Source organism: Amblyraja radiata, chromosome 20 (assembly GCF_010909765.2).
Source record: "Amblyraja radiata isolate CabotCenter1 chromosome 20, sAmbRad1.1.pri, whole genome shotgun sequence".
Lineage (NCBI taxonomy): Eukaryota > Metazoa > Chordata > Chondrichthyes > Rajiformes > Rajidae > Amblyraja > Amblyraja radiata.
This window is the reverse complement of record NC_045975.1, coordinates 45,473,569-45,499,320: the sequence shown is the minus strand read 5'-3', so window position 1 is coordinate 45,499,320 and position 25,752 is coordinate 45,473,569. Positions and strand designations below refer to the sequence as shown.

Below are 25,752 nucleotides of genomic sequence, written 5' to 3'. Positions count from 1 at the left end.
GCACAGACTTGGATTGTCTGGTTGGTGGGGGCGCTGCAAGCCTGCGTGTCCATTTTTCCCAATTTTTTTTGTTTTTTTAGTATGTTTTAGTGTGTTTTTGATGTTTCTCGGTGTGTTTTGTGTGGGGGGTGGTGTGGGGGAAACCGCTTAGGTCTTTTTCCAGGTCGCCTCCCCCGTGGCCTAACAGCAAGGATCGGCGCGGCCTTTCCCGGAGACGCGCCCGGGGCTTCAGCGGCGGGCGCAGCGTGGACTCTTGGCGTGGAGCGGGCGAGCCCTCGCTGGGGCTCGCCGGAGAGGAGCGCTCCGATTCGCTGGCCCGCGGCTGCCGGCAGCCTGATGTCGCGGTCTGCAGAGTTCCAGCTGGCGCGGCGTCCGCAGCCCGGGATCCCTCGTGGGGGACCCGGGGGGAAGAAGAAGCTTCCACCGCCGGCCAGCGGCCAACTTCTACCGCGGACCCGGCGTGGACTTACCATCACCTGGGATCCTTGGAGGGGAGCTTCGACAGCCGGCCCTGTGGTGCTTCTGACTGCGGCGCGGCGGGGACTTTAAATCTTCTACCGCCGGCCTGCGGCCTGCACCATCCTGAAGCCGCGGTCTCCGGTGGGGAAGAGCCGACTATGGACTGGCTCTGGACTCTGGTCCCAACCACGGGGGGAAATGGAGGAGGACTGGCCAATTTTTGTGCCTTCCACCACAGTGATGAATGCTGTGGTGGATGTTTGTGTTAAATTTTTATTGTGTATTGTGTGTTCTTTCCAATTGTATCGCTGCTGACATATTCATTTCACTTGCACTTTATGTGCAATGTGACGAATAAACCCGTATTGTATTGTATTGTATGTTCTCTGGAATAACAGAGGTTGAGGGGAGGCAGGATAGAAGTATACACAATTATGAAAAGCATAGATACGGTAGACAGTCAAAACCTTTTCCCAGGATGGCATAGTTATAAAGTGAGAAGGAAAATGTTAAATGGAGATGTGTGGGGCAAGATTTTACACAGTATGGTGGGGGCTTGAATCACATTGCCAGGATCGGTGATACTGGATTTTAAGACGCTTTTAGAAGTACAGGGAATGGAGGGATGTGGATCATGTAGAGACAGATGAGGTCAGTTGTGGATCAGGAGATGAAGAAATGACCGGGGCGGGACAAGTCTTTGATTATGTTGACTGTATTTCCGAGGCAGCGTGAAGTGTAGATGGAGTCAATGTTGAGGAGTCTAGTCTGTGTGATGGACTGGGCTACATCCACAACTCTACAAACACTAGGCATCGTGTTTGGCGCAGTCAGTCAATAATGCTAAAATAAGTTTATTTTAATTTTCCAAAGACTTGTTAACGAACTAATTGTTGCCTCACTCACTGCGGAAATCCATCTGCCAGATGTCCTCCTCTGCAGAAGGTCACCTATGTTGAGAAGAACTGTATTTGGTAGGTAGGGGGCAGCGATGTACTGACCAGACCTGGATATTACCTGAAACACAGGTGTTTAAACTGGTTAAACAGCAGCAGCAGCAACAGCAGCAAAAGCAGCAGTAGCAGCAGCAGCAGCAGCAGCAGCATTGATCTGCTCCAGTTCTGGTGACAGCTACAAACTCTAACTCTGCTCCTCTCGCCACGCCTGCTGTAGCTTCAGTATTTTACACTTTTATCACCTTTTCCTCTTCCAAATTAATTCATCGTCTTCTCCCAATTTCCTCCCCATCCCCTATCGAGATCATCCTGGCCAAACTCAACTTGTGTGAGTCTCGACTTTTGAAACTTTCTAAAGGTGATCAAGGATATCAAGGGATGAGTCTATGATGATGTTGGCTGCTTTTCCAAGGCAAGCGTGAGGTGTAGACAGAGTCAATGGTGTGGAGTCTGGTCTGTGTGATACAATGACAGGCCTTCACCAGAAACACTTGATGGCCACCTTATGCTATGAGTGCAACCAGGGCCGGCTTTAAGCCGATTGGACCGATTGCTCCCAATTGGGCCCCACTCCTAGGGTGGGCCCTGCACTAATGTTCTGTATTTCGTACGGAAATACAAATTTGCTTTGTTAAATAAAGATTTTTTAAAATACATTCACCATCCGGATTTCTTTTTTAAACGAACATGTATAACAACTGCTGCACGGCCATCAGACACAAACGATTTGTTAACAGCCAGTAGTTAACAAGTAGTTATACAATGTGTCATCATTGCATCGATCCACATACCTCAGTAAATTAAATAGTGTTTTGAACAAGTATTAATGACGCCTCGTTCCTTTGAATAAAATTCAACGGTAGACAAAATTGCAGGAGAAACTCAGCAGCCGCCTTGCCCGCTGAGTTCCTCTAGCACTCTGTGTTTTTTGTTTGGCTCTGAAGTTGAAGGTGGCTCAGCGGGACGGGCATGGGCTCTAGGGAGAGGGTTGCGTTTCTGGTCGAGACCCTTCTTCAGACAATCACAAGTACTCTCACCGACGAGAGTTCAGTTCAGTCTGAAGAAGGGTCTTCTCTCCAGAGTCGCTGCGCTGCCTGTCCTGCTGAGTTACTCCAGCTTTATGTCTATCTTCAATTTCAGACAATTAAATAGTGTCCCCCCCCCCCCCCCATCCTTCCCAGCCTCAGCCGTACGGACCTTAGCGTACCCCTAGTTCCTAAAACCATTTTCTATCACTGTTCATGTTGCACTTATAATGCAGAGACCGGGCTTGAATTGATTCTGTGAAACAAAAAGATAAAGAGATGGTTTCAGTCCAACAGCAGCCTAAAACACTTCAGCCTCTTAGCCCTGTGACCAGCTGTTTCAAGTTTTGTACTGCTGTTGGACTGAAATCAGCTCTTTATCTTTTTGTTTCACCCCCTGTCCGTTTACATTCATCTCCCTCTCCCTCACCTTCCTCCCACGGTGCCTGCTGCTTTGGTGGCAGGCACACCATCACGTTTATATTGCCAGTTAACCACTGTCGTATTATTGTCTAATTGTCGTATTAGCATTTCAATGCTGCGTGTGCTTCAGCATGGGCCATCCATTAGTTAGATCACAGCGGAACATAGTATTAAATCGCAAGCGACTGCAGATGCTGCAGATCTTGAGCAAAAAAAACAAACTGCTGGAGGAATATTGAGTCACACCATTTAGTGAAGCCACCTAACAAAGGATTGCTCTTTGGAGGCGACTAGTCACTTCCTGACTAACTGCTGACTCTATATCTTGGTGAAGAGTGCTATGGTTACCCGTTTTCTATTGCACAAATGCATGAGTGAAGAGGAGTCAAGAATGTATAATTGTTATGTGAATGAATGAATGAATGAATGAATGAATGAATGAATGAATGAATGAATGAATACGTTTATTGTCATTGCACAATACTGTGCAATGAAATTCCATTACATCTCCTCCGGTTAAAAAAATACAAACACGACAACCATTAACACATATGTACACTTATTAGTAAAAAATAAATAGGTATTTTAAAAGAATTTAAAAGAATTTAAAAGAATTTGGCGGCATTTCTTAGAATTACATTTTGCTTCCCCAGCATTCTCTGTTGGAATTTAGCTCTTTTATCGCACATGGGTAGAAACTATTCTTTAGTCTACCGGTGCGAGCCTTCAGAGTCCTGAATCGCCTCCCAGAGGGTAGCAGAGTAAAAAGGTGGTTGGCAGGGTGGGATGTGTCCTGCTTGATATTTGTGGCCCGGCGCAAGCATCGGGCCCTATATATGTCATCCAAGGAGGGCAGTTGGGCGTTTGTAATGTTCTGCGCAGTTTTTATAATTCCCTGCAACGCCCTCCTCTCAGCCACAGTACAGCTAGCAAACCACACCAGGATTCCATAGGAGAGGACACTCTCCACGGCGCATCGGTAGAAGGACAACAGCAGCGGCTGTGAGACGTTTGCTCTCCGCAGAGACCTCAGGAAATACAGCCGCTGATGTGACTTCTTCACGAGAGTGACGGTGTTCATTTGCCATTTCAGTATTGATGTGGATAGAGAACTGGCTGGCAAACAGGAAGCAAAGAGTAGGAGTAAACGGGTCCTTTTCACAATGGCAGGCAGTGACTAGTGGGGTCAGGTTCAGTGCTGGGACCCCAGCTATTTACAATATATATTTACAATATATATTAATGATCTGGATGAGGGAATTGAAGGCAATATCTCCAAGTTTGCGGATGACACTAAGCTGGGGGGCAGTGTTAGCTGTGAGGAGGATGCTAGGAGACTGCAAGGTGACTTGGATAGGCTGGGTGAGTGGGCAAATGTTTGGCAGATGCAGTATAATGTGGATAAATGTGAGGTTATCCATTTTGGTGGCAAAAACAGGAAAGCAGACTATTATCTAAATGGTGGCCGACTAGGAAAAGGGGAGATGCAGCGAGACCTGGGTGTCATGGTACACCAGTCATTGAAAGTGGGCATGCAGGTGCAGCAGGCAGTGAAGAAAGCGAATGGTATGTTAGCTTTCATAGCAAAAGGATTTGAGTATAGGAGCAGGGAGGTTCTACTGCAGTTGTACAGGGTCTTGGTGAGACCACACCTGGAGTATTGTGTACAGTTTTGGTCTCCAAATCTGAGGAAGGACATTATTGCCATAGAGGGAGTGCAGAGAAGGTTCACCAGACTGATTCCTGGGATGTCAGGACTGTCTTATGAAGAAAGACTGGATAGACTTGGTTTATACTCTCTAGAATTTAGGAGATTGAGAGGGGATCTTATAGAAACTTACAAAATTCTCAAGGGGTTGGACAGGCTAGATGCAGGAAGATTGCTCCCGATGTTGGGGAAGTCCAGGACAAGGGGTCACAGCTTAAGGATAAGGGGGAAATCCTTTAAAACCGAGATGAGAAGAACTTTTTTCACACAGAGAGTGGTGAATCTCTGGAACTCCCTGCCACAGAGGGTAGTCGAGGCCAGTTCATTGGCTATATTTAAGAGGGAGTTAGATGTGGCCCTTGTGGCTAAGGGGATCAGAGGGTATGGAGAGAAGGCAGGTACGGGATACTGAGTTGGATGATCAGCCATGATCATATTGAATGGCGGTGCAGGCTTGAAGGGCCGAATGGCCTACTCCTGCACCTAATTTCTATGTTTCTATTTAAGGTCCTGGGAGATGTTTATTCCCAGGAACTTAAAGCCAGTGACTCTCTCCACCATGTCTCCTTTGATGTATAAGGGAGCAGGTTCCTCTCTCCTCTTCCTCCTGAAGTCAACGACCAGCTCTTTTGTCTTCGATGGATTGAGTACCAGGTTGTTTTTGGTACACCAGACAGTCAGTTTTATTGAGTCAGAAATTCTTATTTGCAGCATAACAGGCATGTAAACACAATATAGATTGTATGAGAACAATCAGAAACGAATAAATTCAATAACTTCAAAGGTTCAAAGGTTCAAAGGTTGATTTATTGTCACATACACCTAGATGTAGTGAAATTCTTTTTGCCAATGCAGCACATTAAAAAGGAATACAAACATAACAATAATAAATAGCTTTAACATAAAAAACATCCCCCCACAATGGTTCCCATTATGGGGGAAGGCACAAAGTCCAGTCCCATCCCCAATGTCCACCGATAGTCGGGCCTATTGAGGCCTCCACAGTTGCCTCTACGGAGGCCCGATGTTCCAGGCCGTCCTCGCCGGGTGATGATGTTCCGGCGTCGGGAGAGTCCTCCCAGCGGCCTGGGAACCCTGGAACGGCCGCCTCCCTACACGAGACCGTGGCTTCCGGAGCCGACAAGGCCGCGCCGAATGGAGCTCAACTGGCGATCTCGTCGCGAGATCCCAGGCTCCCGATGTAAAGTTTCAGCGCCGCTGCCCGCAGCTCCGCGATGTTTTTAACGCCGGTCCCAGCTCACCGGAGTTCCAGCGCGGCGTCCCAGGCAAGGCACCGCCCGCCCCGCAATGGCGCTCCAGCGCTGCACCACTGTCCTCAGACCCGCAGCTCCGCCGCCGCCTATGCCGGTGCCGCCGCCGAGGCTCCGGACGGCCCCGTCGCTCCTTGGACCCGCAGCTCCGCAGCCGCCGCCGATGCCGCCGCCGATGCCGATGCCGATGCTCCGGGCGGTCCCCTCAGGAAATGCCGCTCCAGGCCCGCTGGTAGGCCGCGAGGACGGGTCGAAAGTGCAGCCTGGAGAAAAGCTGCAACTCCGACCAGGTAGGGACCCTGAAAATTAGTTTCCCCCTCCCCCCCCCCCCCTCCTCCCCACACATAAAAAAGCTAGAACTCCTTAAAAACAAAACGCTAAACTAACTAAAAATAAGAAAAAATAAATGAAAAACAGACAGCTGCAGGCTAGGCAGCCATACCCCCTACAGGTCGGCGCCAAACTTAACCCTAATACTAGTGCAAAAAAGCTCAGGGTTCCCCATCAAATCTTATCAATCGCTTGCTAATCGCATGACTGCGTCCAACTGCTGTCTTGTTCATTGATCGTATTGCTAGATATAAACTGTTTTGGGAGAGAAAAATGCTCACAGCAGACCAAACATGTTAAACAGAAATTGGTCAGATACTGAGCTTTACACAGTGAGAAATCATGTGAAATAATGACTGAATTTTATTTTACATGAATGTACCTGCATGTTATACTGTTTAGTTTGGAGATACAACCAGATAGTCACTGAGTTCGCACTGACCAGCGATTTTTGTTTTCCTATTTGTCAATTATTTTGTGCCTGATTATTTGGCGGCCAATCAATCGCTGGTCAAGGGGGTTGCGTCCAATCACCAACCAGCTTGCCTTAAAATTCCCGTCCAATCAACAAATAGTTCTCCTCCCGTTCAATCAACCGCTGTCTCCAAGGGCATTGTGTCCAATCACATAATGCAGTTTAATGGTAATTAGCTGCTACGGTAACGGTTGGGAGCCAGCGGAGATACTGACAGTCAAACAGGAGCAGGAGAGATTCACACAGTGTATAATCCATAGCGTACAATCCTTAGTGTACAATTTTATAATATATACTAAATAACTGGGTTGACAGACGTTGGCTGGGAACCTGGGGCTCACCAAAATTGTTCCCAATTGGGCCCCGCACCCCCTAAGGCCGGCCCTGAGTGCAACGCCTCAATGTAGACATCAAGAAAGCACCGTGCGGTGCCAGCAATGGCTGCCTTGCCAACAGTCCCTTCCTTCTTTGGTGTTTATTTACAATGTGTTAACATAGAAACATAGAAATTAGGTACAGGAGTAGGCCATTCGGCCCTTCGAGCCTGCACCGCCATTCAATATGATCATGGCTGATCATCCAACTCAGTATCCCGTACCTGACTTCTCTCCATACCCTCTGATCCCCTTAGCCACAAGGGCCACATCTAACTCCCTCTTAAGTATAGCCAATGAACTGGCTATATGTATAAAACTTAAATGTATGTTTTAGTGTTCTTTAGCTTGATTTTATGTGTGTGGGGGGGGGGGGTTTGGGGAAAACGTTTTTTAATCTCTTACCTCTGCGGAGATGTGATTTTTTTCAATTGATACTGTGGTTTTACATCTTTTCTGATCAAAAGGTGAATCGTGGAAACATGCTCTTCAGTGAATTATGTGCAGGCAGAGGACCTAGTTGAACAAGGGGTGTTCTGTACATCTTGTAATGTTTTATTCGCTCTATTCGATGCAAACAGTCTGTTACTAATGATCAAAGTCATGCCTCCATTCCTTCTCTCCAGAGATGCTGCCTTACCCTCTGTGTTACTCCAGCATCTTCTATATAATAAAAGTCTAATCTTGACCGCTTTTGGCCCACTGTGCTGCGATTTCCGAGAGAATGCCGCCACCTAGGGCCGTCATTTTTGGCCACCTTGCTCAGAGCCCCCTTCCGCCTTCCAGGACCAGAGGATTTTTCCCATTGATGAAAAATCAGAGAGATATTAATGTTTAAAAAAAATTACTAATTCTCTCAGCTGACCCCGCTGGCTGCAGGGGGGAGGGCGGAGGGATTATAAACCCCGGAAGTGTAGTCCCTCACTCAGCCTCTGCCAGACACAGGAAGCAAGAGGGTCACGGCTCACTGAGCTGCGAATAACACTGAACGCATGGTGAGTCCCCTCGATGCGGCTGTAAAGTGGCTGCTGCCCAATTGTTTGCCTCGCCTTTTGAAAAAGTTTGTGTTCACAAAATGAATTTTGGTTGTCGGGTGGCTGCTGCCCTATTGTTTGCCTCCCCTTTTTAAAAAGTTTGTGTTCACAAAATGAATTTTGGTTGTCGGGTGGCTGCTGCCCAATTGTTTGCCTTGCCTTTTAACAAATGTTGGTGTTCACAAAATGAATTTTGGTTGTTGGGTGGCTGCAGCCAAATTGTTTGCCTCGCATTTTAAAAAGTTTGTGTTCACAAAATGAATTTTGGTCGTCGGGTGGCTGCTGCCCAATTGTTTGCCTCGCTTTTTAAAAAAAAGTTTGTGTTCACATAATGAATTTGTACGAGTGACTGTGTTCACAAAATGAACTTGTACAAAATGAACGAGTGACTGTATTGCCAGGCCTCAGTGACTGAGCTGCCAGCCCAAGAATATGTTCGGCCCACAATGTCTATACTTGCCCTCAGGAAACCAGTACCTTCGGCCCACAACACCCATACTAGCGCAACAGAAAGCCTCCCCCCCCCCCACTGGCGAGCAATATTGGAATTGGTGGAGAGCTAGAATATTGCGTTGGGTGACCAGCCCTCCCGTGTGATGCTGGGACCCAACGGGTCCCACTTAGTCTAGTCTGTATATATCTTCAGTGTAAACATGCACATGCAGTTCCTTCATGCTATGTGTCTCTCATGGACAACATAAATCTAGTGGAAATTAATAAGAGCTGCTCGATAAGTCAATCATCCACATTTTCTTTAGTTTTAGTTTGGAATAGTGATAGAGCTGTTCAATGCAAATTGTATGTGTTTGTCTGTTTGTCTGTAAATCTGTCTCTGTTTGTCTGTAAATCTGTCTGTCTGTCAATCTGTCTGTCTGTCAATCTGTAAATCTCTTTCCGTCTATCTGTCTGTAAATCTGTAAGTCTGTCTGTCCGTCCGTCCATTCATCTATCTAATATATATATAATTATATATGTACACATATATCATATCTATACTATTACTAAAAGTCTCATTTTGACCACTTCCTGTCTACGTTGTAAACGACTTTTAGAAAAAAGCTACCAAAGATCGCAATTATTTTTTTCACCATCCACCTCTCCTCCAACCGCCCCAAGGTTTTTTCCAATCGGTGAAATAATAAAAAAGTTATGAATGTTTTAAAAAATCGTGAGATCAGCAGATTGGTCTTCCACGGAGAATAAAGCGCCGGACACGGGGCTGAGTCTGTGAGATGCATGCAGGCAGAGAGCAAATTGAACCGGAGGCCTCTGAGTGAAGTCGGAGTGGGACCGGGAGCTGTGAGTGTGGCCGAAAGCTGAAGGTGCGGGGTGAGCTGCGTCTGCAGCGACCACACCCCCCTCCCCCTTCCCCGCGACCCCCCTTACCTGATTATAGTTTAAAATCATCAAAAGACTGAATTTAAAACGACCAGTTTTCACTGATGATGTCACATTGGCGCGGCTAACAGTGGTCAGCTTCACTGAAGAATTCATCCTATATTTCACGATATTCGCGATTAAAGCTTTAAAAATGCTAAATGCCCTGTCCCACTGCAAAAGTTCATTCAAGAGTACTCCCGAGTTTCCCCCGATTTGAATTGGAGATTTACGGTAATGACTGCTCGTAGGTACTCGGGGCTCTCGTGGACATGTTTCAACATGTTGAGAAAACTTCACGATTCTTCCCGAGCTTACCGCGTTTCCCCGAGTACCTGCCATTAGCGTAACGAGCCGCTAAGAGACGTCCCCGCGCTCCGACGTACATTCTACGTGCTTCCACGAGTTTGATTTTTTTTTTAAACTCGGGAGATCTCTTGTACAGTGGGACAGGGCTTTTACTTTCACAAGATTTTTACTGTTAAAATCATTCCTGCCAGCTTCCAACACAATTTGATACAATGTTGCGACACAGGAACACTCTGAACTTTTCACATCAAAGGAGGGGGAGGGCAGATTGCTATTGCAACATGCGGGACTATCTCTCTCCGCTGTTCGCAGCCCATTCACTCGCCCGGCTCCCCCCCCCCCCCCCTCCTCTTCTCACCTCCTCCCCTCTCCTCCCTCCCTCCCTCCCTCTCCCCTCTCTTCTCTACCCGACCTCCTCTCCGTGTCCGTGTCTGCGGCCTGATCCGCTGTAATGCTGGCAGAACCTTTTGGCAGTCCTCAGCAAAGAGCCTATTGCTCGCTTAGGATCTTTGGTCCTCGGATCATTCCGGACTCGCTCGGGCCCCCGCGACCTGCTGCCCTCTCCCCCTCTCCCCCTCTCCCCCTCTCCCCCTCTCCCCCTCTCCCCCCCTTTTTTTTTCTTTTCAAAGACTTTATTCGACACAGTCATATGATACAACGCATCAAAACATAATCAGAAATTACACTATAACAAATAATCATTATAGTACAACAGTGCATTCATTGTTTACAATACTCTCAACCCCACGCGGTTACCAGCGCCCACGAAAGGCCTCCAAAGTCCCCATGGACACCGCGTGTTCTCTCTCTAGGGACACACGCGCATGGACATAGGACCAAAAGAGGGGTAGGCATCCGACTCTAGCCTGACCAACGACCGCCCGCTGCCTGGACCCGCGAATGGCTATTTTGGCCAGGCCCAGGAGCAAACCTACAGGGAGGTCCCACCCCCTATCGGCTCTCCCCACTCCCTGCCTTAAGTCCAAACACTAGAATCGTGGGACTAAAATGCAACCAGAACTTGAGGAACAACCGCATCAGATATTGGAGCAGGGGCAGTAACCTCTCACACTCCATACACACGTGGAACACGGTCTCCTCCTCACCGCAGAAAATACATGCAGCGGACGAGCCCGTGAACCGACTCAAAACTTTATTACATGCCACCGCTCTGCGCAGCACACTCCACCCCAGGTCCCCAATGTAAAGGGGTACAACTCCCTTGCAGAGGGACCCCCACTGGGGACCTCCTCCGCCTTCGGGTGGTAACACCGTCAGCCATGGTGTGTCGGGACGGGAGACATAGGCAAAGAGGTGCAGAATGTGCAGGAGCATTCTGTACAGTGCGCGTCTCTTCGCATCACGAAACGGCATGCTGGCCATCTCAGAAAGGGGGCTCAGGTTGTGTAGAGCCGGTGCCCGAGAAATATCCCGGAGCCTAGGCCCGATGAGTAAATCCGACGGAGCGGTGGATAGCTCAGTCAGAACCACTCTAGGCGCGCGCCTCTCCTCGACACCCACCATGACAGGGTGAGGACCGGCCACTCCCGCAGCCGCAACACCCCCTTCCCTTCGTGGAGCAACACGCTGGCTGAAAACAACCACATTCCTCACTCTTAGCACATCCCGGTAGAAAACAGGCAAGCCCCTTAGGGCGGGTCGACTGATGCCCGCCACTGGGAGCCGCGAGACCCCCCTTAGGCAACGACCCCGACGGAAAAAATACGTGGCCAGAGCGTGCCATCTGGGGGGGTTCTCTACATACATGTACCTCCGCAGAGTCCTGAGACGGAGAGCCGCCACCCGAGTACGCACGCATACCAAGGAATGGCCGCCCTCCTCTAACGGGAGACTTAGGACTGCTGCGGAAACCTAGTGCTTCCTATTTCCTCAAAAGAAATCTACCAACTTCTTCTGCAAAGCAGTTACAAGTATGGAAGGCAGGACAAGAGTAGCCAGCCGGTATCATAACATGGAGGCCACCAGCTAGTTTATGACCAACACTCTCCCCTGAAAGGAAAGAACTCCAAGCAAGCCGGACCAGCGCCCCAGCCAGGCAACCACTTTCATCTCCAACTCGTGCCAGTTTGCCGACCAAGCAACCTCAGTGGGGCTCAGGTACAGCCCCAGATAGAGGAGGTGCGTGGTGCTCCACGCATACATTGTCATCTCCTCCGACAGGGAGTCTACCTGCCACTGACCCACTAAAAGTCCAGAACACTTACTCCAGTTAATCCTGGCAGAAGATGCAGCCGAGAAAATCCTTTGGCATTCACGCATCCTCCGCAGGTCACCAGGATCAGTGAACGTAAGGAGTACATCATCGGCATACGCCGAAAGAGCCACCTCCATCCCCGGGCCAATAAGGGCCAGGCCTGTCAACCTCCCCCGAAGACACAGGAACGGCTCCACACAGACCGAGTACAACTGACCCGACATGGGGCACCCCTGATGGACCCCCCTCCCAAAATGAAAGGGAGCCAACAATACACCATTAACCTTCACAAGACACTCCACTGCAGCATACAAAAGGCAGATCCGGGCCACAAAATGCGGACCAAATCCAAACGCTTGCAACGTCCCGAAGAGGTATTCATGCTCTAACCTATCAAAAGCCTTCTCCTGATTAAGAGACAGAAAAGCAGCTGACTGAACAGTACCCTGGGCTAGATGAATCAGGTCCCTAACCAGGTGGATGTTATCCTGAATGAACTGGCCAGGGACTGTATGGGACTGGTCAGGATGAATCAGTTGAGACAGCACGGAGCCCAGCCGATTTGTCATCATCAGTGTATAAACTTAGTACTCTGTACATAGGAGAGAGACCGGGCACCAGTTCTTCAGCATGCGGAGTTCGCCCTTCTTGGCCAGCAAGACAACAACTGCCATACGTCCCGAGAGAGGCATCTCTCCGGTCGCCAGGCTCTCCCCCAGAACCAACATGTAATCACCCCCCAGGATATCCCAGAAAGCTCTGACAAATTTTGCCCGGGGCACTTACCCCTCCCGAGCTGGTGCAGGGCACGAATTAACTCCTCCAGTGATAAGGAGCCATCAAGAAGATCGACCACCTCCCCATCTACAATCGGTAGACCCTCCCACAGGTCCTGCTTAGCCTCCCCACTGAATCCATCTGCAGAGAACAGGGACCCATAAAAGGACCTGACCAAGGCACTAATCCTCTCTGCATCAGTGACAGAGAAGCCATCATCCATGAGCAGCTCTACGAGCTGCTTGCGGGCTCCCGCCCTTTCTCCAGAGAGAAAAAGAATGGCGAAGCTTGGTCCAGATCGTGCAGCATAGAAACATAAAAACATAGAAACATAGAAAATACGTGCAGGAGGAGGCCATTCGGCCCTTCGAGCCAGCACCGCCATTCATTGTGATCATGGCTGATCATCCCCTATCAATAACCCGTGCCTGCTTTCTCCCCATATCCCTTGACTCCAGCAGCCCCTAAAGCTCTATCTAACTCTCTCTTAAATCCATTCAGTGACTTGGCCTCCACTGCCCTCTGTGGCAGGGAATTCCATAAATTCGGTGAAAAGGTTTTTTCTCACCTCAGTCTTAAATGACCTCCCCTTTATTCTAAGACTGTGGCCCCTGGTTCTGGACTCGCCCAACATTGGGAACATTTTCCTGCATCATCCTTCTAATCTCATGTGAATACAAGCCTAGTCTTTTCAATCTAGTGGGGTACCTCAAGGCTCAGTGCTGGGACCCCAGCTATTTACAATATATATTAATGATTTGGGCAAGGGAATTGAATGCAACATCTCCAAGTTTGCGGATGACACGAAGCTGGGGGGGCAGTGTTAGCTGTGAGGAGGATGCTAGGAGGCTGCAAGGTGACTTGGATAGGTTGGGTGAGTGGGCAAATGCATGGCAGATGCAGTATAATGTGGATAAATTTGAGGTTATCCGCTTTGGTGGCAAAAACAGGAAAGAAGACTATTATCTGAATGGTGGCCAATTAGGAAAAGGGAAGATGCAACGAGACCTGGGTGTCATGGTACACCAGTCATTGAAAGTAGGCATGCAGGTGCAGCAGGCAGTGAAGAAAGCGAATGGTATGTTAGCATTCATAGCAAAAGGATTTGAGTATAAGAGCAGGGAGGTTCTACTGCAGCTGTACAGGGTCTTGGTGAGACCACACCTGGAGTATTGCGTACAGTTTTGGTCTCCTAATCTGAGGAAAGACATTCTTGCCATAGAGGGAGTACTGAAAAGGTTCACCAGACTGATTCCTGGGATGGCAGGACTTTCATATGAAGAAAGACTGTATAGACTCGGCTTGTACGCGCTAGAATTTTGAAGATTGAGGGGGGATCATATAGAAACGTACAAAATTCTTAAGGACAGGCTAGATGCAGGAAGATTATTCCCAAACTTGGGGAAGTACAGAACAAGGGGTCACAGTTTAAGAATAAGGGGGAAATCTTTTAGGACCAAGATGAGAAAATCATTTTTTTACACAGAGAGTGGAGAACATCTGAAACTCTCTGCCACAGAAGGTAGTTGAGGCCAGTTCATTGGCTATATTTAAGAGGGAGTTAGATGTGGCCCATGTGGCTAAAGGGATCAGGGGGTATGGAAAGAAGGCAGGTACAGGATACTGAGTTGGATGATCAGCCATGATCATATTGAATGGTGGAGCAGGCTCGAAGGGCCGAATGGCCTACTCTTGCACCTATGTTCTATGTTTCTTACACCGAGCCTTGCGGCACTCCACTCGCCACTGCCAACCATTCTGAAAAGGACCCGTTCACTCCTACTCTTTGCTTTCGGTCTGCCAACCAATTTTCTATCCATGTCAACAACCTACCCCCAATACCATGTGCTCTAATTTTAGTCACCAGTCTCCCGTGCAGGACCTTATCAAAGGCTTTCTGAAAGTCTAGATACACTACATCCACTGGCACCCCTTCATCCATATTACTTGTCACATCCTCAAAAAATTCCAGAAGATTAGTCAAGCATGATTTCCCTTTCATAAATCCATGTTGACTTGGACTAATCCTTTTACTGCTGTCCAAATGCCCCATTATTACCTCCTTAATAAATGACTGGACCCGCGCCCTCACGTAAGCGCCTCGGGACCGCTCAAGCTGCAGGTTCCTCAAGGCTTCCTTCTTCTCCTGAAACTCTCCCCATTCGCAGGAGTCATCACCAACCCGACCCAGGCGAGTCTCTGCATCCAGTAGCTCCCTCTCAAGCCTCTCGACGGCTGAGTCCCGCCGACCGGTCGACCCCTACGTGTATTCCTTACAAAAGACACGGATGTGAGCTTTCCCCACATCCCACCACTGCCTAAGGGAAGAGAAGCACCTCTGCCTCTCTCTCCATGTAACGGGTATAGCTTGGACCCAATAGCAGCACAGAATCAGGCAGGTATAGTTGGTAACGAACTTTATTACGATACTGTAACACAGAGTAGTAACACGGGAATGGGTACACCGTACTCACACAGAGGCTCAGGATTGAGCGAGGGTTCCGAAGAGGGGCAGGCAGGAGACGTCGTCGGGGTAGCGGAAGGTCCGGTAACCAGGAGATCCAACACACGATATATAACCATATAACCATATAACAATTACAGCACGGAAACAGGCCATCTCGACCCTTCTAGTCCGTGCCGAACACATAATCTCCCCTAGTCCCATATACCTGCGCTCAGACCATAACCCTCCATTCCTTTCCCATCCATATAACTATCCAATTTATTTTTAAATGATAAAAACGAACCTGCCTCCACCACCTTCACTGGAAGCTCATTCCACACAGCTACCACTCTCTGAGTAAAGAAGTTCCCCCTCATGTTACCCCTAAACTTCAGTCCCTTAATTCTCAAGTCATGTCCCCTTGTTTGATTCTTCCCTACTCTCAGTGGGAAAAGCTTTTCCACGTCAACTCTGTCTATCCCTCTCATCATTTTAAAAACCTCTATCAAGTCCCCCCTTAACCTTCTGCGCTCCAAAGAATAAAGCCCTAACTTTGCAAACACGATGCAAACAAACCAGCGAGGGACAGACGAAAGGAGAGTCGAAGCCAGGCAGGAAGCCGGGAAATTGCTGGAGAGTCTTGCATGAATGCTGAGAACAATCTGGCATTGTGTGAACGGTGAGGAGAGTCTATATACTGGGTTAATTGGTGATCAGAGGCAACTGAGTGCAACAGGTGAGGAGAGTTGGGCTGATGAGAGGGGATTGGCAGGCAGGCAGGTGAGGAGAAGGAGGGACCGGTGGAAAAGTACTGGGAGGTGAAGTGGATGAGAATGAGGAGAGGGCAGACTGTGACAGAACCCCCCTCAAGGGACGGCTCCTGACGTCCCAAAGCAAAAAAAAAAACAATAAAGAAAATAAACCCAATCCCACGCAGAGTTGGGTGGGAGGAGGGGGACCGGAGGAGGGCTAATATTCGTCCGAGACATCCATGTCCGCAACCTCCTCCATAGCATCAGAGGAAAACTCCGTCTCGTCGTCACTGGGCGCCTCAGACGGAAGAGGGGACAGAGTCTCAGGGGCGGCGACCCCTCTAGGAGTGGCGGACTTGGACGGCTGGTCGGGATGACGCCGGTGAAACTCCCTGATGAGGGAGGCGTCCAGGATGTGTCGAGCAGGAACTCAGGACCTCTCCTCTTGACCGTAACCCTCCCAATTGACCAGGTATTGGAGACCCCTCCCGCGACGGCGGGAGCGCAGGAGGCGGTGCACCGTAAAGGCGGGGCCTCCGTCGATGAGACGAGGAGGAGGGACTGCGGGGACCAGGGAGCTCTCCCGGACTGGCTTTACTCTGGACATGTGGAACGTAGGATGGACCCGCATGGAACGAGGCAACTTGAGCCTCACAGCCGCTGGGTTGATGACCTTCTGGATCTCAAAGGGACCGATGAACTTGAGTACCAACTTCTTGGACTCCACCCTCAAGGGAAGGTCCCAGGTCGACAGCCACACCTTCTGGCCCGCGAGGTAGGTGGGGGCCTGGGTGCGGGGACGGTTGGCAGCCGTGGCGTAACGGTCCAGAGCGGAGAAGGGCCACCCTGGCTTGGGTCCACGTCCTGCGGCAGCGACGAATGAAGGCCTGGACGGACGGGCAGGAAACCTCTTTCTCCAGCGCCGGGAACAGTGGAGGCTGGAACCCGTAGGCACACTGGAAAGGGTAGAGCCCAGTGGCCGAGCTTGTCAGGGTGTTGTGGGCGTACTCCACCCACAACAACTGCTGGGACCAGGAGGAGGGATGCTTGGACACCATACACCGCAGCGCCGTCTCCATCTCCTGATTCTTCCTTTCAGTCTGGCCGTTGGACTGGGGATGAAATCCGGACGTCAGACTCACGGTGGCCCCCACAAGCGTGCAGAACTCCCTCCAGAACACAGAGGCAAACTGGGGTCCCTGGTCGGAGACCACATCGACGGGGAGACCATGGAGCCTGAAGACGTGGAGTAACATGAGCTCGGCAGTTTCCTTGGCTGACGGAAGCTTGGGCAGGGGCACGAAGTGAGCCATCTTGCAAAATCTATCGACCACGGTCAGGATGGTGGTGTGACCACTGGATGGGGGCAGGCCAGTAACGAAGTCCAGGGAGATGTGGGACCATGGTCGATGGGGTACAGGCAGTGGAATTAGATGACCCGCAGGAGCTTGGTGTGAGACCTTGTGCTGGTTGCAAACGGGACAGGCGTTGACAAACTCCCGAGTGTCCTCCTCCAGCGATGCCCACCAGAACCTCCGTAGCACCATCTCCTTGGTCCGCTGAATGCCGGGATGACAGGTGAGTCGAGAGCTGTGGGCCCACTGAAGGACGTCAGACCGTACGGCAGAAACCACAAACAGGCGATCAGGAGGGCATGCGCTGGGTCCCGGCTGGTTCTCCAAGGCCGCCTTGACCCTCTCCTCCACTTCCCAGGTGAGGGAGGCAACCCTGTGCGAGGACGGGAGGATGGTGATGGGGCCAGAGGCAGGCTCCTCCTTCGCCAAGAACTGTCGAGAGAGGGCATCGGGCTTCCGTTGCGGGACCCAGGTCGGTAGGAGAGGGAGAAGTTGAAGCGGGTGAGGAAGAGAGACCAGCGGGCCTGACGAGAGTTGAGCCTCTTGGCTGACTGGAGGTATTCAAGGTTCTTATGGTCAGTCCAAACCAAGAAAGGCTGCTCGGTTCCCTCCAGCCAGTGACGCCATTCCTCCAACGCCAACTTAACCGCCAACAGTTCTCGGTTGCCAATGTCGTAATTCCTCTCAGCAGGGGTCAGGCGTCGGGAGAAGAAGGCGCATGGATGGAGCTTCTGGTCCCCGGCAGCCCGCTGGGACAGAACGGCTCCCACCCCCACGTCGGAGGCGTCCACCTCCACCACGAACTGTCTCTCTGAGTCCGGAACTTGGAGGATGGGGGCCGATGTAAACCGTGTCTTGAGTGTCTGAAAAGCTTCGTCGGCCGCGGCAGACCCCTGGAACGGAACCTTGGAGGAGGTGAGTGCCGTGAGGGGTGCGGCCACAGTACTGTAGCCACGGATGAATCGTCGGTAAAAATTGGCGAACCCCAGGAACGTTTGGAGCTGCTTGCGGGAGTCAGGAACAGGCCAGGTGGTGACAGCAGAGACCTTGGCGGGGTCCATCTTGATGTTCCCTTGGCCAACGATGTATCCTAGGAAGGAGACTGACGGGGAGTGAAACTCGCACTTCTCAGCTTTAACGAAGAGCGAGTTCTCAAGGAGCCGATGTAGAACTGCCTGGACGTGGTGTACGTGTTCCTCCTTGGTCCGTGAAAAGATGAGGATGTCATCAAGATAGACGAATACGTACTTGTTCAACATGTCTCTGAGAACGTCATTGACCAAAGCCTGGAAGACGGCCGGGGCATTGGTGAGGCCAAAGGGCATCACCCGGTATTCATAATGTCCCGTGGGAGTGTTGAAGGCGGTCTTCCACTCATCTCCCTCTTTGATGCAGACCAAGTGGTAGGCGTTGCGTAGATCCAACTTCGAAAAGATGGTGGCCCCCTCCAGGAGCTCGAAAGCAGAGGAGATGAGTGGGAGAGGGTAGCGATTCTTCACCGTGATGCCGTTGAGCCCCCGGTAATCTATGCAGGGACGCAGAGATTTGTCCTTCTCCACGAAGAAGAACCCAGCCCCAGCAGGAGACGAGGAGGGACGGATGAGACCAGCAGCCAAGGAGTCGTTTATGTATTTCTCCATGGCGCCTCTCTCAGGGGCGGACAGGGAGTAAAGGCGACCCTAGGAGGAGCGGAACCAGGCAGGAGGTCTATGGCGCAGTCATAGGGCCGATGAGGAGGAAGGGAGGTGGCCCTAGACTTGCTAAAAACTTCCCCAAAGTCATGGTACTCGGCTGGGACCCCCGTCAGATCTGGAGCAGAACTGGAGCAGGTGGCCGGTTGAGGAGCAGAGGCTTGCTTCAGGCACACTTGGTGGCAGGAAGGGCTCCAACCCAAGATGACCCCCGTCCTCCAGTCGATGTTGGGGTTGTGTCGCCGAAGCCAGGGGTAACCCAGGATGAGGGGAAGACGGGGAGACTGCAGGATGTGGAACTGGATGGTCTCATGGTGATTACCAGACAGGAGCATGCGCACTGGGACCGTCTGGTGAGAAACAGTCCCCAGGAGATGGCCGTCGAGGGCGTTAGCGGGAACAGGTTCAGGCAGGGGAACACAACTGATGCCTAACTGGCGGGCTAGTTCCTTGTCCATAAGATTAATGTCACAACCAGAGTCTATGAAGGTGGCGAGGGTGTGAGAACCATCAGACAACAGCAGACGGGCATGACAAAGAGGGCGTCGGGCAGAGGAAAGTTCAGAGGTTCGACTCACCAGTAATTCCTCCGCTACTGGTGAGTCGGGCCTTTTACTGGACACTTGGAGATGTAATGACCCGCCAGGCCACAGTAGAGACAGAGGTTCCCCCGACGCCGACGTTCCCGTTCCTCGGGGGTGAGACTGGTGCGACCCACCTGCATGGGTTCGGGTTGCCTCGACGGTTGCCCCGACGAGGGTAGTCCAGTCTCCGGAGGAAAACGAGCTTGGGTGGATAGCTGGCGGACCGCCTGTCCCTATCGCCTCTCCCGACGTCTCGCCAGGATGCGTCGGTCCAGACGGGTCGTTAGCTCGATAAGCCCATCCAGAGAAGAAGGAAGGTCGTGGGACACCAACTCATCCTTGATATAGTCATTCAAGCCCAGCAAGAAAGCGTCACACTGGGCCGGGGCGTTCCAATCACTCTGACGGGCCCTGGTGCGAAAGTCGATGGCTAAGTCAGCGACGCTCTGATTCCCCTGGCTCAACCCCAGCAGACTTCCCGCAGCGTCCGGACCCATCGAAACCTCACCGAACACCTTGCGAAGCTCCGCGGCGAAGGCCTGGAAAGATGAGCAAGCCGGCGTGCGTCGCTCCCATTCAGCCGTTCCCCACAGCCGAGCTCTGCCAGTCAGGTGATTAATGGTAAACGCCACTCTCGCCGCTTCCTGGGCGAAGGTGTAGGGCTGTAGGGCGAAGAGAATGGAACAGTTCGTGATGAATGGGTTGCAGCCCTCCGGGTCTCCAGCGTAGCGCTCCGGGGTTCCCACCCGGGGCTCAGGTGATGGTCCTGGCGGACCGGGAGCTGGTGCTGTTGGAGCCGGAGGCGAAGCATGGGGTGTAGCCTGGGCGAGGGTGGTCGTCAGCTGTTGGACCTGGGTGGCTAGTGCAACCAATGCTTGCTCCTGGTTTGACACAGCCTGTCGAACCTCGGAGCTGGAGGCAGTGAGCATAGCTTCGTGCTGCAGGAGCGTGTGCTCAATCCTCTCGAAGTGGTTTGACGGAGACGTTGTGGGCGCTGAGTCCATTGTTGGCCAAATTGTACTGTAACGGGTATAGCTTGGACCCAATAGCAGCACAGAATCAGGCAGGTATAGTTGGTAACGAACTTTATTACGATATTGTAACACAGAGTAGTAACACAGGAATGGGTACACCGTACTCACACAGAGGCTCAGGATTGAGCGAGGGTTCCGAAGAGGGGCAGGCAGGAGACGTAGTCAGGGTAGCGGAAGGTCCGGTAACCAGGAGATCCAACACACGATGCAAACAAACCAGCGAGGGACAGACGAAAGGAGAGTCGAAGCCAGGCAGGAAGCCGGGAAATCGCTGGAGAGTCTTGCATGAATGCTGAGAACAATCTGGCACTGTGTGAACGGTGAGGAGAGTCTATATACCGGGTTAATTGGTGATCAGAGGCAACTGAGTGCAACAGGTGAGGAGAGTTGGGCTGATGAGAGGGGTGTGGCAGGCAGGCAGGTGAGGAGAAGGAGGGACCGGTGGAAAAGTACTGGGAGGTGAAGTGGATGAGAATGAGGAGAGGGCAGACTGTGACACTCCACTTCACCCAAAACCGGCTGAATGACTCCCGGAAGCACCGATCCTCCAGCAGCCAGTTATTAAAGTGCCAGTACACGGACCCAGCCCAAGCGCGCGCCAGATTAAAATCCACACGCACCAGACAGTGGTCCGAGCACGGTCCAGCCGCATTGAGACCGCTGGGACACGGGAAACATACGCTCTGGAAATATATATTCGATCAATGCGGGAACCACCCCCTCAGACCTCCGCGAAAAAGCAGTGGAATCCGGGTGGAGGTTCCGCCACGCATCAACCAACTCAAAGGAGTCAATCAACCCTCTCAGCTTCTTCGCTACAGCAGGGGCACACTGAGTTCCAGAACGGTCTCGCACCTCAAGTGTGCAATTAAAGTCCCCCCCAAGGAAGGCACACTCTCCCCTATCAATAGTGCTCAACAGAGCAGTCACCTCCTGAGGTAGGCCGGCCTGCATCGTGCCGGAGCTGGGGGCATACACGTCAATGAAATGCAACGGCATGCCATCCAGGCTCATGGCCAGATGAAGCAAACGTCCTGGCACAACTTCTTGCACTTTTAGGACATTTGGCAGAAAATTCGGAGCCAACAGAAAGGCCACCCCACTTGAATTCGAGCTGAGCTGGCTCATGTAGACTCCCCCTTCCCACTCCAGTCGCCAGGTAGGCTCCTCACTGTCAACGATATGCGTCTCCTGCAGAAAACACACTGCAAATTTCCCCTCTCTAAGGACTTTCTACTGCTGAAATCTACGAAAACTCGCTCCACTTCCATTTAAGTTTAATGTGGCTACTCTGAATGTACAAACACACTAGATTGAGAACCTCGCAAGACTCAAAAACTCTCTCTCTGAGGAACTCCAAAAAGTCCCCAAACTGGCACTTCTCAGACTCAGGAAGAACACTATCCTTGTTGCCAAGGATAGCCTCGAGAGTCTTAATCAAACCTGGCCAATCAGCCCACCGCCTTTTTGCAGCCTCCGCTTTTGTTCTGGCAGTATGGCTTCTTCCTAGAAACCCCCGCACCTCATGGATAACAACTGCTTGAGACACGGCCTTGGAGCCTGGGCATTCGGCCGACCGACTCACACAAACTCTTCTGCACAGCGCTCAAGGTCGTTGTCAGAAATCGAAAGACCAGAACTCTCTGAAAATTCACTGACCCCACTACACAAACTGGCCTCGTCACTCTCCCCCTCCTCCGGCATGACACCACCCCCAGGATCAATGCCGGGGAAAGGTCCCGAATCCCCTGACTGCAACAAGCAGCCCACTGAATGGCTGGGCTCCTGCACTCTCCCATCACCCTCCAAGTATGGGCCTGGAGAAGAAAAAACAAGAGGCGCCCCCAGGGCCCGTGGTACACTGGCACCCCCGATTCGGAAAGTGGATTGCCATCCGAAACAGCCCCGACCTCCACAGCACCCAGAGTACCCTCTCCACTTGCAACATCCAGAGGATCTCCACTTGCTTTTGGACTCGACTCTGCTAACTCAGCCAGTGAGGCAGCACACCTCCCCAGCACCTCCACTGGCTCTGATATGGAGCACAGACCGGAACAATGATACCCCCGAACCTCCCCCTTCGGGCTGACTCTGCTCATCCCCCGTCTCAGGGGGCACACTACCAGGGGAGCCTACCCTCTCATCTGGCATGCCAGCACCCTCAGAAGGCCTCTGAAACGAGGGGACCTCCTCCGACTCAGAGGACATACACCGAGGGGAACTAACCTCAACACCCGATGAGATAACTCCCTCGGAGGGCCCCTGAGACGAAGGGACATCCACCCGCCCAGAGGACACAACTCCAGAGGAGTCAACCCCAGCACCAGGTCTGGTAATACCCACAGAATATCCCTGAAATAGAGGCCCAACCTCCAGCCCGGAAGACACCATTTTGTGACCACCAACCACAACAGTGGTGGAACGTCTCGAAATAGACATCCCCCTAACTTTGGACCCAAGACCTTGCTCTTCCTCACCAGGCCCATGCCTCCTTTTTAACCCACTAGCATGCGGCAGTACGGTGACCTCCATAAAGGAAGGGTCTTCCGCCTCCACACTACCCACAGCCACTTTACTACCCACATGTTTTACCACCCCTGACCCCGCCTGAACCATCTCAGATCCTTGCTGGGCCACAACAGGTGCATTCTGTACCTCACTGGAACTGATAGGCACCCCTTGGGTGGTCTCAGATCTAGGCAAGTACCCACCCGCTTGCGTTTGACTCGCTTGGGTGGGCTTTTTCTTCTTCCTCCCCTTCTTCGGCATCTCCCCATTCCCCCCCCCCCCCCCTTCACCCTCTCCCTGCGCCTCACCATCAGCCACCACCACAGGTTCAGGATGTAGGGGGCGGGGGCCATCACTGCCCTGGTTCCCCAAGGCGGAACTTGCAGCACCAGATGAACTATCACTGCCGCTCCGGATCACCGGGGCAGAGCTGGCAGCCCTAGCCGGGTCAGCAGTACCACCCCGCGCCACCGAGACATGACGAGCCACCCCGGATGGGCCAGCAGTGCATTCCTGGGCCACAACGCTAGAACTTCTAGCTGCGCCCTCGCGAATATGACACTCCCTACGAAGATGTACAAACTCACCGCACGCATGACATCGTGCCTTTCCCCATCTCCAACACACGGTTCTAGAGAGACCCTTACACTCCACCTCGAAGCCCTCCTCAGCACCTTCCCCCTCACCCACCTTCATGAGCAACCTGCTCTTGAAACTGAAGATCCCTTTTTCCTCCGGGTCATCCCCGGGGTGTATAAGCCTAAAGCACTTAGACCGCACCTCCCCAGACTTAGACAGGTGTGGAAGAAGTGTTGCATCCAGAATACATGTGGGGCAACTCCGCAGGAGAACCGATCTCACCCTGGACACCCACGGATCCACCTGTATGTGGACACCCCCCACTTAGATCCCCCTCTCCAACGCTAGGGCCACATCCTCCCGGGACTTTAGTATCATCCTCTTTTGAGCTCGGAAGAGACAATAGCCCCCCTCTCAAGAAGGTCATTCATGCCCTTCATAATTGCTCCCCTGGCCCACATGGGACCAGTTTGGACAGAGACACCAAATCTTTCCCAACCCAAGTCAACATAAGGCTCATGCTCAAATGGCCTCGCAACTGCCGCTGATACCACCGCTGCGTTGCTCTGGTCCTTCAGCCGCGCCCCAGCCATCCTGACAGTGGCACAAACCAGCTCCAGGCACCCCAGCAGCTCAACTCCAAGTGAAGTCCCAGAGACAGTCACAGTCTAAGGCAAGCAGCAGAAAGCAGAAACCTCCAGCTGAAGCAGGGAAAGTCCCGAAGTTCGTCCACAGCCGAAAGCAGCTTTTGGTAAGCTCTTTTACAGTCTTGCCAGAAGTAAAAGTACTTTCTTCACATTAAGCCAGGCAGCCTCACTGTGCAAAATGATTTTCGCACAGAGAATCGGTGCTAAAATGACAAAGACATCGAAATCTTTCCCACCCTCGATCTCCAGGCACTCTTGGCAATCCGCCAACAACACCACACCTGCGGTGATGCAGAGAAAACTCAGGAATTTCACACTGGTGGAGGAATCCTTAAGCAAAGGAAAGTGTCAGCAGTCCAATGATAAGTCAAACTATGAAGCCTCTGTTCCTTCTCCATCGACAAAACCCTTGAAAGGCTGCTTCAAACCTTCTCAACTGCAGAGCTGAGAAAAACGCACAGCCTCTCTCTCTCTGTGTCTTTGTCTCTCTCTCCGTCTTTGTCTTTGTCTATCTCTCCCTCTCCCTCTCCCGCAGATGGCTGATCATTTACAATCAGTAACCCGTGCCTGCCTTCGCCCCATACCCCTTGATTCCGCTAGTAAGAGCTCTATCTAACTCTCTTTTAAATTCATTCAGTGAATTCACCTCCACTACCTTCTGTGGCAGAGAATTCCACAAATTCACAATTCTGTGGGTGAAAAAGATTTTTCTCATCTCAGTTTTAAATGGCCTCCCCTTTATTCTTAGACTGTGGCCCCCGGTTCTGGACTCCCCCAACATTGGGAACATTTTTTCCTGCATCTAGCTTGTCCAGTATCTTTTATAATTTTATATACTTCTACAAGATCCCATCTCATCCTTCTAAATTCCAGTGAATACAAACCCAGTCTTTCCAATCTTTCATATGACAGTCCCGCCATCCTGGGGATTAACCTCGTGAACCTACGCTGCACTGTCTCAATAGCAAGGATGTCCTTCCTCAAATTAGGAGACCAAAAGTGCACACAATACTCCAGATGTGGTCTCACCAGGGCCCTCTACAACTGCAGAAGGACCTTTTTACTCTCATACTCAAATACTCTCGTTATGAAGGCGAATGTGCCATCAGCTTTCTTAACTGCCTGCTGTACCTGCATGCTTACTTTCATTGACTGGTGTGCAAGGACACCCAGGTCTCGTTGTACTTCCCTTTTTCCTAATCTGACACCATTGAGCTGCATGCATCTGCCCACTCACTCAACCTGTCCAAGTCACCCTGCAACCTCCCAGCATCCTCTTCGCAGTTCACGCTGCTACCCAGCTTTATGTCATCTGCAAATTTGCTACTGTATTTCAGTATTTACTTTAATGTCATTTTCACTGAATACTTACATACGCAGAGGAAACATAAAATTGTTTCTCAATCAGTTCCTGTCAGTGCAG

At 51.3% G+C, this 25,752-nt stretch overlaps 2 long non-coding RNA genes across 2 annotated transcripts; one reads left to right on the top strand and one right to left on the bottom strand.

Annotated features, from left to right (window-relative positions):
• Window positions 1-1,264: 1,264 nt before the first annotated feature.
• LOC116984458 lies at window positions 1,265-10,503 on the top strand. Its single transcript, XR_004415033.1, has 3 exons — window positions 1,265-1,276; window positions 7,603-7,605; window positions 10,387-10,503. It is a non-coding gene; the product is annotated as an uncharacterized LOC116984458 (long non-coding RNA).
• Window positions 6,707-22,556, bottom strand: LOC116984457. The gene is made up of 3 exons (XR_004415032.1): window positions 22,197-22,556; window positions 15,046-15,051; window positions 6,707-6,718 (listed from the first exon to the last, which is right to left on the bottom strand). It is a non-coding gene; the product is annotated as an uncharacterized LOC116984457 (long non-coding RNA).
• Between the last annotated feature and the right edge of the window lie 3,196 nt (window positions 22,557-25,752).